Source organism: Podarcis cretensis, assembly GCF_951804945.1.
Source record: "Podarcis cretensis genome assembly, chromosome: Z".
Classification (NCBI taxonomy): Eukaryota; Metazoa; Chordata; class Lepidosauria; order Squamata; family Lacertidae; genus Podarcis; species Podarcis cretensis.
In genome coordinates, this window is record NC_137184.1 from 5,515,349 (window position 1) to 5,530,712 (window position 15,364).

Here is a 15,364-nt window from a genome sequence, read left to right on the forward strand (position 1 = left end):
GATTCATCCAGCCCAGCCTTTCGCATGATGAATTCTGCATATAAGTTAAATAAGCAGGGAGACAAAATACATATAGTAGGGGTATTTAAAATGAGAGTTGTCATAGCACCCTCTTTTTCGCTCTTCAACATATGGCAACCCCATATATTGCTTTTTATTATCTTTTTATAAATGAGTTTGGATTTTAGTACTCAATATATTAAAAAGCTTCAATAAAATTGTTTTTAAAAAGGAAATATATATACTGTATTGCAATACAGTCCTATACATGTTTACCCAGAGTTATTATCTTCTGTGTTCAATGGGTCTTCCTCTCAGAAAAGTCTTCCTTAGGTTGCAGACTTATTCTGTAAAATTAATGGATAGCAAAAGAATGCACGTTATAAAGTTGTAAATATATACTCTTCCTTCCAGGCTTCTCACTGCAAATATGTCACATTGGGAAGGGAGTGAGCTTGGAAGGAGAAGTTTTGTACTGTCAGACACAGCCCTGGGGTCAAATTCACAGAGCTATCTATGGCAGAAGCACATCTGATGCTGAGACAGGGAAAGCAGAACAGAAAGTCCTTCAGAAGGTCATCCTAACACTCTTGCCATTTATTTCCAGAGCAATCCTAAAGTGATGGTGGCAGTGGGGAAAATGCATAGTAGAAAAATCTACTCTTCTAATCCCTGCTTGCTTGTGCTGGCCAAGCCAGAAGGTAGAATTGACATATTTTCAATCTCTCATCATTTGGCCTTTTGTATGTCCTTCACACTAATGGGAGGAAACAAAAGAGCAGCCGGTTTTTGTTTCTTGTTTCTGCTTTTTCCAGGTGTATATCAAGACCAAGGCCATTTCTGATCCACCCCTCCATGTTGATCATAAGATCTTATGATCTTATTGTGACTAATAACATGACCCTAGTTTACACCCATGCCTTTGTGTCTTGCCTGCTTATCTCCTTTTTCCTCATGCAAAAAGCTATTTCCTACATCAGCCCTTTTGCAACCTGGTGCCTAAATCTTGTTGGACTATAATTCTCACCAGCCCCAGATAGCATGGCCAAGGGTTGAGGGGTGGTGGGGTTTTTATCCCCAAACATCTGGAGGGCACCAGGTTGGGGAAGACTGTCCTAACTGAGAGGGGAAAGCATAGTCTCCCCCCCCCTTTTTTTTCAAATGCAAAACTAAAACAAATAGAAGGGATCTAAATATCTTTCCTCCTAAGACTTCCTGGCTCCATTTAATCATTTAATCCATTGCAGGCCAGTGAGATGTATTCCAAAGTCAAAAAGCATTGGTGGGCATTTATAGCTGTTGTTCACTGAAGTCTTGTGTTTTGTCCCAAAAGGACTCCCCTCCCCTTTACTTTATCCTTCTCAGTCTTCCACATCAGCGCACTGAAGATTAATGGCTTGGGCAAAGCTCTCTGGCTGCCAGTGGTTCCAAACAGGCCCTGTCTGAAATGACCGTATTTCCTGCTATCTTTCCAAAGTGCAATACAGGAGTCAGGTCAAGCCCTCATTTCCCTCAGAAGAGTCAGCAAGTCAAAGTTAATTAAGATAACAAAGAGCAAAAAGCAACAATAATTAAAATTTGGCATTGCCTTCAGAGATGTGCAAAAAGGAAAAGAAGAAAAGGGGAAAGATTTGAATACTTAGGCCTGCTGATGGCACAGAAGGGATGCCATCAACCCTGAACATCCCCTGCAAAATCTTTTGTGTAGTTCCAGTACATTTTCATCAAGTCTGGGTAAGGGGTTTCTGATTGCAGTAAGTTGTTGTTTGCATTGTGTAAGTTGATATACACGTGTGGTATGTGCAACAAGCCCTCACAGCAGTGGCGTAGTGTTTCTCGCTTGCGCCCGGCATAGGCAGGTGCATACACAAGGGCACACACAAGGAACACCATGGGGGCAGGGGGGGCACTGCCAGACTACCCCTGCCCACTGCTGCAAAGTGGGTTGCATGCCCCTTGGCACCCTCCAAGTGGGGGGGCTGAGAAGGATGCAACAGCTCATGGCACCCTTCCTGCAAGCAAGGGCCAGGATGCATGCCAGCTGGAGAGCACTGAGAAGGAGGCCACAGCTCACAATGGGGCAGGGCACCATTATGTGCCCCCCCAGTAAACTGTGCCCACAGCAATGGCCCCTCAAACACACACACACACACACACACACACACACACTTGCCTCACACCAATGAATTTAATATTAAAATCTTTCTTTTCCCTAACTCACAACAATAGCCTTCATAAACGTACCATATCATGGACTTTGTGGTCTCAATGATGCATAAATAGTCATTCTTGTGTGCTGTGCTGAAGACCACTCACTGCACCAATTAACAAGATATTGGCGCATTTCCTGGAATAAAAAATTACTGCAACATAAATATACATTATTAAAATGAATCCAAAGAATTTGCAGTCAAAAGAATAGGGTAGCTCCTAAAAACAAGTATCTTTGGTGTCAAGGGCCAGCTGATCCATGCAGATCAGCTGAAGGGTGTTATTTCTGCTTTGTCAGTCATCAAATAATTGATATAATGACTAGGAAATGAGTGGTTTTCATCTTCGTTGAGCTGCTGGGCTGGGCAGAGAGGTTTAAGCATCTACCCCCAGTGTTGTATTTACTTTACTCCTCCCTTAACTCCCTTCTTTTTTACCACTGCTCTCAAAAGTGTTGCTTTTTTTTTTGGGGGGGGGGTGTTGGAAAATATTTGCTTGGAGTGCCAGATCAAACACTAAGACTGGGAGTTAGTCACCCCTTCAGTTGAAGACTGGACAAAGTTTGTCCAATGTTTTGTGACCGTGAAGCTTTCCTATCAATTTGAAACAGGTATGGGCTGGTTGTGACAACACAGTAATGCAAGAACTGGCACACCCTAGAGCTTAGCACCAGGGCTAAGCTGTTGGCATTGACCAACACTTTCCTAACCTTAGCCCAGATGGGGAATCTAAAGCCAGGGGCCTAAAGCCTTATAGCCCTCCAGGTTTGTCTATCTGGTCATACACCTACTCTCACTGGACTCTCACTGGACTACACCTACAAACCAAGGATACCTCTTATCAGCCCTGATCTGTGCCCTCTTTTGAGTGCTTTTGCCTAGCTGAAATGTGTCCTTCAACAGGATGCCTTTTGCTTGCCTGTGTGCAAGATGGGAAGATGCATAGATGTACACATCAACACATGTAAAGTAAGAAATTACTGGGTGAGATCATATGGTCAGAAATATGCAAAGCGGAGGGAGTCCATGACAGATTAGAGTTTCTTAAAGCCCCTACATTTGTGTGTCTTGTGCCTCTGGTCCTACCTACTGTTGGAATGTGGCTCCCATAGGGTTCCTTGTGTAGGAATGTGGCCCTTGGGCTGAAAAAAGGGACTCTGTCCACCCCTGGCTTAAATCAAATAAAACTTCTCCTTCTGAACCTACCAGCACAGCCCTATTCTATCACTCTGACCTCCCCACATTGCTATGGCGTCTTCTATCTGTTGGTGGTGACCAGGGGGCATAGCTAGCTGCTCCGGCACCCGGTGCAGTGGGGGTGGGGCGAGCTGCCCATGGGGGTGCCACAGTGATCCGTTTTGGGCAGTGCAGGGCCTGAGCCACTGCATCACTCCCAGGAGAGATGAGTGGCCCAGGCGTGCTGCAGGCCAGGCCCCGCAGTAAGTGCCCCCCCCCACGGTGTGCCATTTTGTCACCCCTCCTGAAGGATGACACCCAGGGCAGCCCGCACCCCCCTTCCCATGCCCCTGGTGGTGTCTTCCTGCCTTTTATTCCTGTAGCCAAAATGGTCTCCTTAATCCCCATCAGAAGCTGTTCCTGACAAATGCTCCAGATTAATTCTTCTCTTTCCCACTCCCTTTTTCAGAAACTTTTAATTAGGACCTGATACTGTGCCATTATTAGTATTTGTTATTAAGTGTTAATATCTTGTTCGCTTTCTGGCTCTAATGCGCCCATGCTCCATCTCCCTTCTTTCCCCTCTTCCTGGGCTTTGTTTTAATTGTTATATTTTTTCATCAGTGATCAGCCGAGCTTCCCTAATGATCTCAACTCATTTAAAGGGGTTTATAACTCCAATACAGAACTCCAATAAAAAAAAGCAACAGTCTTGCTGGGGATCCCCTAAGGGGATTCAGCATCTACAAAGACAATAAACTAATTTACTACTTGCTGGCTTTTCCTATCCCTTCCCCACCTCCTACTGCCTATTATATTATTTTGTGCAAAAATCCAAATCCTACTAGAAAGGGGTGCAGAAGACCCACAAACTTTATTGCCTACTCTGTGCCATGAAGATCAAGATGAAGTCTAAAGCCTGATTCTTTATTATAGGAGGCCGTATCCCACAAAGAGAAACCACATTCAGATATGAATTATAGCTCAGTGGGATGGATTGGGTCTTGTACACAGAGGGTTGTATCCAATTCAGGGCTAAGATAAAATCACTTGGTTTGCTGACAACATGTTTAATGCCAGTGGAAGGCTGTTGCAGGTTGGTGGTAACTTTGGGCTCATCCACAGCCACCTTTGACCCTGCACAGATTCATATTTTAAGGCTTCTTGTCTGAGCGCTCTTTTTTTTTCTGCAGAGCTTTCACCATGAAAATCCACCCTTTAAAGCTGGTTTGCCAGAAGCGGATTAGTCATGCTGGCCACATGACCCGGAAGCTGTCCGTGGACAAACGCCAGCTCCCTTGGCCAATAAAGCGAGATGAGCACCGCAACCCCAGAGTCGGTCACGACTGGACCTAACGGTCAGGGGTCCCTTAACTTTTTTAAAAAGCTGAAGCACAACAGATGGATGAGCCTGTTGTTGTTCAATATATGACACAATCTGTTGTGCAAGAGTTTCCTCTAGTTAGGCTATTGCATTGGATTCCCCTACTGTGCAACATTTAAGCTAACCCTTCTGCTAGTGGAAGAGCCCTTGTATTAGCAGACACAGAAAACAGCATACAGCCCAGAACATTCTGGGTGTCTTCCCTGGAATAGGCCCCAACTCTCTGGGGCCCTGGGTGCCACCTCCCTTATGGGGTGATCACAGCTTCAGAGAAGGGCATTCGGGATAGAGCTGAGCAGCTGGGGTGGGACAGGGACCGGCATATTCTAGCTCGGAAACATGTGTAAGCTTCTTGCAGGGATGAGGAAACTGGCAACTTTGCAGCTGGAAAAGCAGGCGAGGCAGAGGCTGTTGGAGCAAAGGGGTGGAGGAAGCATGCACTAACATTGCCAGAGTCTCCTTCCCCCCCTCTCCCCATTCCTGGCTCCCAGAAAGCACAGACGAGGATAGACTCCAGTCTGAGCAGTGAAAAAGAAACACCTTCCATTTGTGCCCTTGAGAGCTTGCTTGTTTTCTGCAAACAGCACCACAAACCAGAAGTTATGGGCAGTTTTATCCAGCCCTGCTTCCCACCTCCAGCCCCCTCTCATAAAGCGCCCAGTCACCCCCATGGTGATAGGGCGCATGCAGGCATTGACATGACATGACATCATGATATCATGTAATGTGGTGCACACGCATGCTAGGCACCCAGATTCTGGGGCTTAAGTCAGTGCCCCTGATGCCTGGCATCTCCAGTCAGAAGGTGATGGGAAATATTTCTGTCCACCTGAGCCCCTGGAATGTCATAGCCACAGTAGACAATTTTGGACTAGAGGTGCAGGTAGGCTGAAATGATATAATGCATCTTTCTATGCAAGATAAATATAAGAAGCCCCAAAATATCAGAACAGTGCAAGGGATGGTTTGAGCAGTTAATCCCATTCAAACTTATTTATTGATAATAAATATCTATAAAAAATGATAACTGCCTTTTTGGTTTCAAACAAATTATCCAACTGTTTCAATGTCTCAAGTGTCTCAGAATCTGAAAAAGCTGCCAGTCCAAACAAATTTATTAGAAGATGTTGTAGCTGCAGATATTGCCACTGGGCTGCACCTGATAGGTGATATTTTTCTCTTGAAGCAGCATACATATAAAATTCATCTTCCTCATCTATCAGTTGGTCCAAAGTCATAGCTGTCAACTTTTCCCTTTTCTTGCGAGGAATCCTATTCGGAATAAAGGAATTTCCCTTAAAAAAAGGGAAACGTTGACAGCTATGTCCAAAGTCAATACCCCTGCCTCCATCCATTTTTTCCATGTTACTATCTTTCACCCAATTTTTTAAAATAGGATCTCCCTACATAGTGAGTTTAGCATGTGAAAATGGATCAGATTTATTTTTATTAGACAATATACTCCATATCCTTCTAACAGACTTGTTTCAAGAGTCACCTGAATTTTCAAGTATTTTGATCCTAATATTCTCCAGCCAACACAATGGCCGACATTGATGACAAAATCCAGCATCGCTTGAGCTCTGTGAATGCAGCTTTCTCCAACTGAAATGCAGAATGTTTGAGGACTGGGACATTTGCAGGGAAATTGAAATGCTTGTTTACAAACCTATTGTACTACCAACCTTACTGTACGCTTGTGGAACATGGACCACTTATAAACACCATCTCCAACTCCTTGAATGATTCCACAATGGTGTCTCTGAAAAATTCTACAAATCACTTGGGAAGACAGGTGAACTAACCCCTGTGTACTGAAAGAAGCAAAGATCGTCAATGTCAAAGCAACAATTCTTCAACATCAAATTCGTTGGACTCGTCATGTTTGGATGTCTGGTTATGGTCTTCCAAAGTAACTACTCTATTCCAAACTTAAAAATGGGAAACATAATGCTGGTGGTCAACAAAAGAGGTTTAAAGACTCTCTCAAGGCAAATCTAAGAAAAATGTTGGTTAAACATCAGCAACTGGGAAACGCTGGCCTGTGAGCACTCCAGTTGGAGAACAGCCTTTACCAAAGGTGTTATGGACTTTGAAGACGCTAGAACTCAGGACAAAAGGGAGAAACATGCTAAGAGGAAGACACGTTTGGCAAACCCTCACTGTGATCAACTCCCACCCAGAAACCTATGTCCTCACTGTGGAAGAACATGTGGATCCAGAATCATAGCTGTCAACTTACAGATTTGAAAATAAGGGACCAGCAGCCTCAAAAATAAGGGCTCAGAAGCCAAAATAAGGGATTTTGTGGACACAGGTATGTTCAACTTCTGAGCCCCTCTGAGCCAAAGGCAGAAAGCCCAGCCAGCAGCCAAACGAAGCCTCAATCCTCAAGAAAACCACGTCACCTCTCCGTGGGAAGCACTGAGCAAAGGCGAGTCCCCAGGCAACACAGCCAATTTGATCAGCACAAGGCATGCAAGCGCTATGCCTTGGAGAGCCAGTGTGGGGTAGTGGTTAAGAGTGGTGGACTCGTAATCTGAGGAACCAGGTTCGCGTCTCCACTCCTCCACATGCAGCTGCTGGGTGACCTTGGGCTAGTCACACTTCTCTGGAGTCTCTCAGCCCCACTCACCTCACAGAGTGTTTGTTGTGGAGGAGGAAGGGAAAGGAGAATGTTAGCCGCTTTGAGACTCCCTCAGGTAGTGATAAAGCGGGATATCAAATCCAAACTCTTCTTCTTCCACACACCCCCCCCCGGCCGTTCTTAGACTTCATATGGGTGAGCAACGCAGCCAAGCAACACAGCTGGAGCCTCCCTCCTCCCTGGCTGGCAGGGAGGGAGGGAGAGGAGCTGCTTCCTTTGAAACCCAGGAAATTTAAGGGACATCATCAATAAGGGACAGCAGCTGGACATGGCGCTGGGATAAGGGACTGTCCCACCAAATAAGGGACGCTTGACAGATATGTCCAGAATTGGCATCCACTGTCACTTATGGACTCACTGTTAAGACTGTGTTCACGGAAGACAATCTTACTCGGCTACAAATGATCACCAAAGAAGAAGAAAAGTGTGTTCTAAAGTTGCTCAGGTCGGGAAGTTATGACCAACCACAGGTTTCAAATATTTGATACTTAACAATAAGTAGGCATGATGGTATATTTCTAAATCTGGAATTCCAAATTTCATTAATTTGCAATTGCATTTTCTGCAAGGATATTCTGGGTGTTATTGAACCCAAAGACATTTCCTAAACAAAGAGTTTATCTTTGGGAAATATGATAGCGGCTATCAAACCTTGAGATTCACAGGATTCTGTATTTTTCAATATTATCTAGAATCTGTGAGCTGTCATCAACACCAAATAGCAATTTGATGCCTTCTTGGTTACTGTTTCAGGCATTTTGTAGCAGAGTTGAAATCCCCATGATTCATATTATGTTCCCCTTTGTGAAAAGCCTCCACTAATTGAGCAGACGGTGACCAATTTTGGGTGTGAGAAACTGCTCAGAGGAAATTAATTACCTGCTGGGCAAAATCTATTTCCGTTGGCATAAGTGCAAGTTGTGTTCTTGAGTGATGACCCAGCAGCGTATCAGAGGGCAGAGCTATAATTCACCTTGAGAGTCATTGTACAAAGAATATAGGGTAGCTATAATATGCTCACTCAGGACTAGCAACTGGGACAAGTTGAAAAAGGCAATGAACTGGAAGTGATTTCCTTGTGAGTAAAAGCTTTAAGTATTTGGAGAATTTAGGAGTGATTGCTTTTTGGCTTTCTTTAGTTTAGAACAGGGGTGACAAATTGCAGACCCAGCAGCCAAATGCAGCCCCTTCAGACACACTATCTTGCCTTCATGACTCTCACCAGGCCACACCCTTTTCCCATAAACACCCTTCTCAAATGTGTTCGTGAACTCTGATATTGCTTCTTGCTTGCCTGGATGGCAGACAGAGAAGGATGTGTGAGTGTGTGCAGAACCTAGTTGACTGTACAAAGATGATATTCACATTTATTGCTCTACCCACCCACATTTGCATCTGGCCCTGCCCACCACTGGCATGTGGCCCCTGGATGATTGTCCGGAAGGGTAGGTGACACTCTGGCTGAAAAAGGTTTCCCACTCAGGACTTAGGTAAGGACCTGGTTCCACCCTCCCAACCTGATAACTGGATCTGACTGGGCAGCAAAGACTATAACAGGGTTTATTGCTTAAGCCATACTTTGAATGAACAAAAAGCAGTTTGGTTAAAATGGATCTCTCAACACACCCAATTCACTATAATGAGGAATCTAAATACAGCTATTTTTTCCCCTTTCCACAGAACAGAAGTGGATGAATTATGCAGGCACAGCGGTTTCTCCAGAGTGGATTTAAAACAGCCAAATTGTAGGTAGATTTACCAGAGGTTGTATTTTTGTTTTGTTTTGGCTCAGGACATTTTTAAACTTTTACCATTATTATTGTAATTTATATTATTGTACTAGTAGTGGTAGTAAACAAAACAAAGGGAATGTCTACAATCTTCACTTTCTTTGAGAAATGGATGAAATTTGTAGGCATGGTCACCCCTAATGAGGGGAATGATGGTTGTAGTGGTTCTTCTCCAATAACACAATGGGTGCCATAAGAATAATAGGGAGGGGAAGTTGAAAAAGGTATGAATCCCCAGTAAACCCTGGGGTGGGGAAGATGCCACCCTTCCCCACCCCCCACCCAGGTACCTGTTACCTTAAGGATCATTGGTGTGGGTGGGCTTCTGCCCCTCCAACAGACTTCTCCCTGGGAGAGAGAGATCTCTCATTTGACTTGCATTGGGGAAGACTAGTGGTGAGAGAAAATAATTCCTTGTTCTCAATAAATACTGAGGTAGGAGAAATGTTATCTTCCCCACAAATTATTCTGTTACCTCAAGAATAATGGGTGAGCAATGGGCTTCTGCCACCCCTCATGGATTTTGGGAGATACAATAGGCTTACATGTGGAAAGGCATAGATCCTGATGAAAAATAACACAGTATTTAGTCCCGCTCCCAAATCACTGTAATTGGAGTGCCCTGGGAAAACAATATATTGCTGGTCAAAATGAAGAATCCCCCAGCTCTCTGTTCTCTTTCATCTTGATTTCTGGGTGTTCCAGCTTGATTTTATTTCTCAGGGACAGGTTGTCTGTTTTCTGAATGGACTAGACTGACATGGAAGCTTAATTTGTGTCTGATCTGACTTAAGCCTTCTTGTTAATAATGCAGTCTGACTCAGATCTCCCCTACATCACAATAATTTGGGCTATACATGGAGCTGGTGCACACCCCTGGTATTGGTATTGGTCTACTGGATGAGGTCACCAGGTCTAATTCAGGTGAAACTTCATTTGTTTTCAACCTTAAGAACTGGCTATCTATCTTAACCTATCTTCACACTTCATATTATGTTAGGTTCTGGTGGGATTATTTGGCTATCCCTTGGATTTATGATGACATGTTACTTGCCCATCACAATCCATCCCTCAACTGGAGGACCACTCAATTCAGTGGCATGATATGAAGGCATTAAAAGCAGTTCCTGAATGAGATATGTGCTGGAGACCTGTGTGGGCCAACTAGAGTTCCAAAGAAGAGTGGGGAAAGGAGTACAAATATAATGATTGATTTGATTTTTAGTTCCTCTCTTGAGCCTGCAGTGAAACCAGATTAGCATCACCAGCAAACAGCAGGGAATCATTGCATAAGTCCATGAAAATGACTGGAAGCTGTGAGGCAACAGTGCATAGCATAGTGTTCCCCAGCAAATCCAGATCTAAACAATGACTATTGTATGTCGGTATCCTGCTCCTGGGCTTGGAGCCAGGCCCTCAGTTGCTCAGATGTGGCTGTTTGCTATGGTTACATTATGTTGTAGGATTTATAATTCATGTGATTGGTCAATTAAATGGGGGAGGGTGCAGCAAAATCCTTCAAAAGGGCCATCTCTCAAATTTTATTCCCATGTCTCTTTTCAGCTTCTGAGTGTGTGCCATCTACAGCCTTGGGGTACCTAGTCTGGGGCATGCTTGCCATATGGGCCCCAAATCGACATATACATTCACAAAGTATTTCTGTTTAGTATTGGAAAGATGTGCATGCTTTATAGAACGGCAGTCTCATCCACTGTTTGGAACTATCCATCAGGCCCTGAAATGTGGATCATGTATGCAACAGGGGCAGCAAAATGGATCCTTTTTATGTTGATGGACTCCAGTTTCCATCAGCCTCAACCAGGACAGCCAATGGTAAAGGATAATGGGAGCTGCAGTCCTGAATTAAGGATCTGCACTCTTCACCCTGAATATGTATCAACATCAGCAGAAAAAGGAGACATATGAAGATACTGGCTTTTTTTTGTGAGACTTAAACTTAATAGTAATTCTAAACAGCATTTTATTGCACATTGGGTTTTTTTATTTCATGCCCACCCACTTGTTCATTTTAGTTGCCCTTTTCTGAATATTTTTAAACCTGACATTTTTTTTTTTTAGGTAAGATAAATATAGATAAGATAGGTAAGATAAATATTTGTTCCTAATTGAAAATTTACTATTAAAACACTTAGAGGATGAATGGAATATGAATTCCAGAGGAAGGAAACTCAACCTGCAAAACAATCAAAATTCAACTGCCAGTAAATTCATATTTCAAGCTTCACCTCCCCAAATTTCAGTGGCATCTAGGGGTGTACAAATCTGTTTCAGATTTTCTACATTTCTCTTTTTTTTCATGCTTCAAGGTTCAGTTTGCCCCATTTTACACATAACCAATTTGTTTTCTTTTTAAAATAATCTGCACAGAAGTCAGTACACATTCTGCACATTTTTAAAAATGTGATTATTAATTTATAAATCACCTTCATATTTGTCAAGGTTATTTACAAGCATACAACAAAAACAGCTAAAATAGCTGATGATCCTAATATATGTCCTTTTGTATGCAATTTGGACAAATATATTCATGCCCGCAAACATATTTCCCTAATGTGATGGAGCTATGTACATTCTGTTTATTAACATTTGCATTTTTCACATACCATTTGGTTGAAGACCTACATCACACATTTTGGAGATGAGTGAACTTTAGTTCACTTTATTGGTTCAGGAAGCACAATTTGGGAAGATTTGCATGAAAAATGTGACCTGAATAAATGACTCCTCCATATCAACTTAATATCTCTCCACAGCAAGGGACTAGGGATTTTTGCTCAAGCAACCAAGTTTCACTTATTTCTTTCAAGTGCTCCTTTTCACAGGAGAGGCCAGATCAGGAGTAGGCTGCCTGTAACATTTTCAAGCTTTTGAGACTCCGCATGGCGGCATTGCGCTGGAATTTCTGTCGTTTCTTTTCTCCACATTCAGCTGTCAGGGACAAACTGCTTGCATTTAAATGAGACAAGAAAAGCACCTCTTGCAAATAGAGCCATTTCATTTACCCATTATGAATGTTCCCCCCTCCCCACCTCCACTGATACCTCTTCACAAGGCCTGCTACACAAGCGAGAATGAATAGGCAAGTAAAACAGCAGAGACGCTAACTGTAACAGGGAGGAACTGGAAATAAGGTGATGGAAATTTCACGAAGAATGAAATGAAATAATATGTAATTTCCCTGGTCATAAAGGGTCTAACTGCTCTCATTATGAGCACATCAGAGAAGTCAAGGGAAAATAATGTCATTACATGTGAAGAAATGTGTAGTACTTTTACATATTGCTACATGCCACCCCAGTCTCCAAGCAGTGCAAGATTCCAGGGGCAACAAGTATGCTTACCAGGGTCTGTGTTTTCTTTTGGACAATGAGGCACAGTGGAGACTGTGGTGTCCTTGTGATATACAGTTTATTTACACATATATACAACCTGAGCCTAGGATGGAGAGGTTTTGCAGGATCACTTTCCAAGAGGTTTGTATTCCACTCTGCACTGCAGCCTTGCAATCCCACCAGCAAAAAGCCCTATTTTTCTCCTGTCAGTTTGCATCACACTGTTCCCCCCTAAGCTTTAATTGTCTCTGCCTTTTCTAACTCCTGGAGAGGCTCCACCCTTTCGATGCGCTAATGGCCAATACCTCAAAAGAAATTAGGATGACTCCATTACCTTTAAACTCATGTTGATTTACCAGGATTAAGAAGTGCCTAACACACAACTTAGGAAATTTGCCCAACATAATTAGCTTTCCCACATGCTAATTAAATTATTAGGAGCATCTAGTACACAGGTCAAATGCACAAATGGATAGCTTAGTTGGTAGAGCATGAGACTCGTAATCTCAGGATTGTGAGTTCGAGCCTAATGTTGGGCAAAAAGATTTCTGCATTGCATGGGGTGAACTAGATGAGCTTCATGATCCTGTCCAATTCTACAGCTCTATGATTTTAACTTAAGACAAACAGGCCTGACATCCCATTTTAACAGACAAGTGCTAATTAAATGCTAGTGTTTACCGAGCCCAGACATTTAGCACCCACAAACCTCTAACAATATATATTTGTGTATTTGTGTGTGTGTGTGTGTGTGTGTGTGTGTGTGTGTGTTGAGTATTCAATGATGGGGAGCCTTTTTGAGTACAAAGTCTATGTTCCTTCCCAGGGTGTGTGTAACAGTGGTGGGTGATATCAGAGGCAAAGTGGGGAAAACTTCAGCTGGGATGGAGAACTGGAACCTTACCTCCCCCAGGCCCACAAGCCAACATTGACAGGTGAGTGTGGTTGCTCACTTGTCAATCACCTGGCACTATTATGACGTCAAGTGAGAATTTCAATTGGGATCAATCTTTGCACCACCCAGCTGTTTGGCACTGAGAGTGAACCTTGTCAACTGCACTAGGTAATTCAGACCATCCCAGTGAGACTTGCTAGCTGCACTGTGAGCAAGCCCTGCTTGTCCAGGAACAATCCAGAGCAGGCTTTAATCTCCCGATTGTTCTTTTTCAGTACCTGTCCCACAGCAGCTAAGCCTAAGGATACTGAAACCATGAACTTGAAAAACTTCCAGTTGCCTGTGGATAAAAGCGGTGGGGGGGAGGGGGGCTAATCTAGAACTTTAACATAATTCTAAGCCAGAGAGAAAGAGAGAGAGGCGGGGGGGGGGGGGGGAGAGAGAGAGAGATGGAAAAGAATGAATGAAAGAATGAAATAAATAGTAGGTTGTTTTCTGTATTCTTTAGCGGAATAACCTACAGGAGGTTTAAATAGCTTAGCATCAGTGTATGTCAAGAGTCCAGGTTCCCACTTGCTAACACAGTAAGCATAGTTCCAGTAAGCATAGTTAATAAAAAAGGATGATTTATTGTCAAAACAAACAGATAGCTCCGGACGGCTCTAACACAGCCTCCAAAATCATCAATCAAGATGACCCTTCTGAAGACTTCTTCCGGTTTCTACAGAAGGTAGAGAACTTCCATGTCTTACGTCCCTTGCCTTGTTTCCGGTCTAACAGCCTTCCCCTTAGCTGATTCTGAGGAGGGATTGGATCAGCTCCTCACTCCTCCCTTTCTGACAAACTACTTCTGTCTCTGTTCGTGCCAGTTTGAATTTCCCGAGAACTTTGGCTGGGTTCCAACCCGCTCTCAGCTGTTCCCTTATCACCCGGCATTCCAAGGGGTGGGGGAGTCGGCATTAGCTGCTGTTCATCCTGCATCAAAGTTAAGTCTCTCTGTTCCCAGCTGCTTTCTTTCATTGGCTGCAAACCTTCACTGGGAGCTGGCTCATTCCTGACAGATGGTTTCAGCTGCTACTGGGACTAAGGGATAGTTATGGTTAATTTGATTCCCAGAGGCTAAGTCCTTGTTAGAAACAAGCAAAACTAGGTGGTGTAATATACTCACTATTTCTCTTAGCAGGGAGTCAATATTGTGTGTCCTAGTGGCCACCCAATATTTGCCAGAAGATCTACAGAGCACATATCTGAGGAGATAGGCTCAATGAGTGGTAATCTTATTCTGTGGTGAAAAGCAACTTCAATCTTAAACATTGGTTCATTGTTAGCAGCAAGTAATGAAACTATATATGTCATTGGGGCAATAAAGACCAGTTCATTCTTCTGGACTGTTTTGAGAGACAAAAAATAATCAACTTGACTGTTCAGAGTGGTTCAGAAGGTAAATCAATTAAAGAGCTGGGTCTCTTTCTACCTCTCATGTGCTGGACTCAGTAAGGTCATAACACCTATATAGGCTGCCAAACATGCCATGTACAAGCTTCTTCTCCAGTCATGGGATTGCTGTCAGCCATGCTCCACAAACGTGCCACTAATTGCATCATTACTGCTCTGCTCCAGATTGCTAACAGATGCTCTTGATAAACTTCAGAGCCAATGAAGTGTTTAAGGAAATGAAGCAAAGATACTTAAAGGGGTGTGGTTGCTTGCAGTGATCTGAAATACTTGACAAAGTCCTTGAAATGGCCCTGTGGCTGTGAGATAAAGGTTGATGAAGCCACAGTACAGGAAAGTGGGAGGTTGTGCAATAAAACTGAAAAGTCACCACCCCCACTTTCACAGAACCACTCCTCTCCCATGAAAAGGGCCCATTTGGAAACTTTTGAGGTGGGAAAAAAATGTTCCTTGT

General features: G+C 43.4%; 1 long non-coding RNA gene across 1 annotated transcript; it reads right to left on the reverse strand.

Moving 5' to 3' along the window:
• Window positions 1-274: 274 nt before the first annotated feature.
• On the reverse strand, window positions 275-6,507 carry LOC307207989. Its single transcript, XR_013834923.1, has 3 exons — window positions 6,456-6,507; window positions 2,245-2,347; window positions 275-347 (listed from the first exon to the last, which is right to left on the reverse strand). It is a non-coding gene; the product is annotated as an uncharacterized lncRNA (long non-coding RNA).
• Window positions 6,508-15,364: the final 8,857 nt, after the last annotated feature.